We start from the raw sequence: 6,000 nt of genomic DNA on the forward strand, positions 1-6,000 counted from the left end.
TTAAAGGTTCATGTGTATATCATTGTAGCGTTATGATCTTCTTATTTCCGTATTTTACAAAGAACTGGGGCCCTTGATTTAATGGTTCTCTCCTATATTGTTGGACCTCCCTCTCTAGAGCATGAATATCCTTCCTGGTATGCCTGGCTGTGTCGGGCCTATACCACCAAATAATGATTGGTATGGCTCTCATGGTACCACCCAAGCAAGTACTGCAACGAAAACATGTCATTGTGTTGCTGTACTGGAATAATATTTGTTTCCTCATGTAGATGATCCACTGAAGACATGAGGAGGCACCCTGTTGCTGACCTCAGGCCGGCATTCTGACAGGTTTGATTATACACTCCATTGCGTATCACATAAACTCACGGACTAAACTGGAGCAATGCGGCGCTCACCACAAATCGACCTATCGCATAAGATATGGTAAACAAAGTTTCTTTATCTGCACCACAAGTGCTGTCGGCTGGGGACTTGAGGACCTTGTTCCTACACTTTTCTTTGTCGCATATAGCTCTGACATGCGGCGATGACGTGAACGTGCTGTCGAATGTGACCCCTAGAATTTTGGGACAGTTTGTGGTCAGATTTCTGCGACATTCAACTTTCTTCCCAACTGCGCAGTCCATGTGGTGAACAGAGTGACCGTAGATTTAATGGCGGATAACTTCATATTCTTCGCGTGGATAAAGGTGGTAAGATTGGTTAAATAGACGTTCAGTCTTTCACATTTGTCATCAGGGAAAGTACCTGACGCCAGGATCGTACAATCATTCGTGGAGTGCTTGACAGTATCAAAGACTTTTGATAAGTCAAGCGCCATCATCACTGTTCTATCACACGGCTTATTCTGGTTGAGTCCTCGACAAATATGTGCGGAGATGGCGTGCAGCACTGTTGTCGTGCTGTGCTGCTTACGGAATCCATGCTGATGATCGGTAACTGGATAACTATTTCTAACGCTGGAGAAGACTAAGAGCTGAAGGGTCTTTGCCACGGTCGACAAAAAAAATTGCTAGCATCCTTGCCTTGCTTCAGTAGCGCGACCATCATGTCTAGTGACAGGTTGAAAACTTTAGTGAGATATTCAACTCCCCGGCTTATCCAGCTGTTGCAGCCCTCAAGGCCTGCGTACATAAGCTGCTCTGCCTGATTGCCTTGCTTTCCTGCTTCATTTTTGACATAATAAAAATAAAAGAATAAAGAAGGCCGAGGAAATTTCGAACTGGGTTGCCCTTTTCTTTTTTATTCTTTTATCAGAACTAAGCAAGGTAAGCAGGCAAGGCAGCTTATGTACGCAGGCCTTTAGGGCCTCACACTTTGGATAACTTAGAGTTTCTGATGACATTCGCAACATCGTCCATTGTAATCTGCGGTGCTTCATCTTCTGCAGGAAGAGATCTTACGTAGTACTCTTATTTTCGCCTTATCATTCACGGGGTCCTCGGTAAACTGTCGATTAAAATAACTTGCGCACCACTTCGGGTCAGTCAAAGTATCGTCGCCAAAGGTCCTATCTTCCTTCTTTCTGCTGGGATATTTGGTCGCCTCTGCTGGGATATTTGGTGTCACTTCGGGTATTCGACCAGCAGGTATATGGCGAGCGGCTGCAGCATTGATGGTGCCTCGGAAAGTCCTTTCCGCTACCCGAACATCAAAAGGGTTGGTCAGATCTCTGAAGCTGTGATTAGTGAACTCCATTAGTGAAGGCCAATTAGCTTACCCATAATTGACGATAGTGCGGCTTTCAGAGGTGATGAAATCGAGTGGTCTGCAGATGGAAACTATTGTGGGGAGATGATCTGACACAAGATAAACGATGGTAGAGGCGTTCTAATTGACCGTGCAAAACGGTCATTCTGTTAAGGGCATCCTTTTTGCACTGGGACAAGCTCTCCGGCAGCTCCAGTTCTCTCAGGTGGAATCGGAACCCGCTCTTACCAGTCCAGTAACCAAAAAAAAAAAACTAACATCACACTGTTAACCTCACCACACATCAGAGACTTGATGACTATGTCTCACACTAGCCCTCCAATCCTAGGCTTTAACATCCGCCCTAATCCACACACACACACACTTACCTCACCAATCTTACCTTCGTGGTATCATCCCCTGTACTCAAAAACGCCTAGCAAAAACTGCTTAGCCAGCAGTATACCCCTCTGGTTATTGTGGAGGACCGAATTAAAATCCCCTAAGACCAGTCGGTGCCACCGTGTTGCATATGTATGCACTCCCGCCCTGCACGCTAAATGTCAGGGTTCGATTCACAGGTCAGACAACGTCTCATTTTCAATAGTGCCAAAATACCCCTCAGTGTAATGTTGGCGAATTTTCTTGAGTATTTGAGCCATGAAAAACTTCTCTACAAGTGGTGCCTAATGACACGCCGTTCGGACTCGGCAGTAAAAATAGGTCCCATATCATTGATCAAATATGAATTGGGTTGCATTCATTGATATGAGAGAAGTCTCCCTCGTCCCTTCTGGGATGTTTCTGGAACAATTATGTAGGACTACACCTTTTTCAGAAATTAATTCGAATCATTTTCGTTGTAATTCGAGAATTCCATATGTAATTCGTAACATTTTATTTGTAATTCGAGAATTCCATTTGTTGGTCTGTTCCTTTACTTTTGAAAGTGGTAAAACCGGCAAAAGTAGCAAAAGTTGTAATCTGCTTCCATATGAATTGTATAGCGTCTGAAGTAAAGGAACGCTTTTCGAGTAAAAAGTTGTAAAACTTGAAGATTCTTGCACGTAAAGGAACAGAGCTTGTATGTCGAAACATTTCAATTGTAATTCGAATTATTCCATTTGTATTTCGAATTTATCCATTTGTAATTCGAATTATTTAATTTGTAATTCTAATTATTCTATTTGTAGTTCGAATTGTTTTATTTGTAATTCGAATTATTCCATTTGTAGTTCGAATTATTCCATTGTAAATTCGATTTTTTTTTTCAAATTTCAAATGGAATAATTCGAATTACAAATAGAATAATTAGAATTACATATGGAATAATTCGAATTATAAATAGAATAATTCGAATTACAAGTTAAAAAAATTCGAAATACAAATGGAATAATTCGAATTGCAAATCGAATAATTCGAATTAAAAATGGAATTCTCGAATAACAAATGAATTGTTTCGAATTACAAATGGAATAATCTAAGTACAATTAAAATGTTACGAATTACAACTGGAATGTTTCGAATTACATTTGGTCGGTTATGACCTACCAAAAGTGGGTCATTGTTGAGCCTATAACCTGGAGCAGTACAGCTATTTATTGTCGAGATGTATACTTTAGGAAACTCTACCTCTTTTGTGATTGTAAATCTTAAAATCGCATCATTCCTCCAATCATAATCTTCCTCATGTTTATTTCAGATCTAATATTCGCTGGCCTCAATATGTTCCACTCAAAGCAGCCAAGTTAAAAAACCCATTACTTAAATAAAAAAACAACTGGGATTGTTAAATGTATTGTATATCTTTTATATAATATTTATTTCATATTTTTATATATTGTAATTTATTTTTCTTTGTGGCGTACATAGATTCATTGATACATACATATATAATTGTTTTTATTTTTCTTCTTTCAATTCTAATTCTTTCTACTTAACAGGAGGCAATTTTTCTTATTATAAATTATTTGTTTTCATTTCAATATTTTATCATCATGTATTCGGCAATATATATGATTATTTCCTTTAGTTTTGTATTGTTCTGATAAATATTTATTTTTTATTTAATAAATATTTTTTTAATTAAAAAATATTTGGTCTGTTCCAGAACTGCAAGAATCTACTATTTTTTAATATTTTTTCCGATAACATAAAGGAAAAATTGTTATCGTAGTAAAAAATAGTAGCTTCTTGCAGGTTCTGGAACAGAACAATTAATTCATGGTCGTAAGGATTTTATTCAATAAATCAATACAATTTTTTACGTGTCAAACGAAGGAGTTTATGCGCTGTTTTCGGTTAGTTTCTTTTAGACTTTAGAAAAGTTGTAAATGGTTTTTAGGTAAAAATATAAAATTACGATTTTTTATTTTATGGCGACTTTGCAGAGGATGAGAGGGGAGGAGTACGAGGTGTTCTTATTGTAATTACGTTTTGCTAGTTGTTTTTTATTAAAGCTGGCATTTTGTCAAAGTAAAATGTTTAAAGGAGGGATGTAGGTTATTCTTTATAATGGACTATTTATACTTTGTAACATTTTTGTCTCCATAAGAGATTTTTACTAGGCGTTTACACAAGACAGACTGTCTGCAAATACAACTCTGATTTACATACATTTGTCGGCTGTCTCACAGCTGTTCATCATTTTTTCACAGATAGTGACATTTTTGTAAAAAAAGAAATGAGATGATAATTTAAATGTGTTGAAAACAAAAGAACATGAACAAAAACAAAATATGTGAACGGAAAACAAAAAGAAATCGACATTTTCATTCATAATTTTAAAACCGTTTTTGCTGTTGTCTGGACGCCTACGTCACACAGGAAGCTTTTGGGTTTTTGACAATCAATACATGTACTCAACTGTCCTGTCATGTGTAAACTCAGGGTTAGAATTAAAAAAAACCTGTCGTATGAATCTGTTAAAAACAACAACAAATAATGTACATGAGGTGCATTGGTATGCATACTGAATGCCTTGATTGCAAGGTGGCCTTTACATTTTCTGAGCTGTCTTAAGGCACGCCTTTCGGACTCAGCTATAGAAAGTAGGTTACATATGACATCAAAGAAGTCTACCTTGTCCCTTCTGGGATGTTTGTAATATAGACCATAAAGACAACCAAAAACTTTTAGTGCCGGAGGTTTACGAAGGAGTGTACCTAAATATTGGAACATTTCGGCGACTAAATCTCAGCAAGTATTACCTTGCATTAGCAAAAAAATATAATGTCGTAGTCATGATCACAACGACTACCCCCTATTAAAATTTCACCACAATCGAGAAGTGACATTAAGCTGAAATAAAGCTCAATGGAGTATATCAGGTACATGAAGGAGTGGAAGCGGAGCAAGTGGTTAAATCATCTGAAGAGTTGCAACATTGAAACCGGTATAGTAACTCTCGAACCCTGGAAGAAGGGAAGGACCTCAGTCACGTTTGACGACGTTACGTTGACTGACACGAAGAGGTGCGCAAGTTATTTCAATCGACAGTTTGTCGAGTGACAGGGCGAAGAGTATTACGTCGCATCAGATCTTTTCCTGCCGAGGTTAACAATGGATGATGTTGCCATTACCATCAGGAACGCTAAATCATCCAAAGCGTTGGGCCCTGATGGAATCTCCATGGTAATGCTGAAACAGCTGGATGAGCCGGGAGTGGAGTATCTCACTAAAGTTCTCAACTTGTCGCTATCCACCCTCATTGTTCCCGAAGTCTGGAAAATGGGCTGGGTGGTCCCACTACGGAAGCCCGGCAAGGATGCCAGCAAAAGTGAATCGTACAGACCGATTTCGCTTTTGTCGCCCGTAGCAAAGACCCTTGAGGCCTTTGTCCTCCCCAGTATCAGAAACAGCTATCAAGTTGCCGATCATCAGCATGTATTCCGTAAGCAGCACAGCACGACAACTGCGCTGCACGCCATTACCACACATATTTGTCAAGGACTCAACCAGAGACGGCCGTGCGATAGAACAGTGATGGTGGCGCTTGACTTATCAAAAGCCTTTGATACAGTCAGGCACTCCACGCTGTTTGAGGACATTGAGCAGACAACCCTCCGGCCAAGCTTGAAACGTTGGATAGTCAATTATATGTGTGGACGCCAGTCGTACTTGGAATTCAGGAACAAGAAGTCCAAACTCCGTAGAGTGAAATAGGGAGTTCCCCAAGGTGGAGTGATATCTCCGGAACTGTTTAACCTCTACCTCTCCTGTATTCCGCCCCTCCAGACGGCATCGAGATCGTAACGTATGCGGATGATTGCACGATCCTGGCGTCGGGTACCTATCCCGATGACA

The sequence above is a fragment of the Musca autumnalis genome, unplaced genomic scaffold, assembly GCF_047663935.1.
Source record: "Musca autumnalis isolate F117 unplaced genomic scaffold, ASM4766393v1 scaffold_3, whole genome shotgun sequence".
In the NCBI taxonomy this organism is placed as follows: Eukaryota; Metazoa; Arthropoda; class Insecta; order Diptera; family Muscidae; genus Musca; species Musca autumnalis.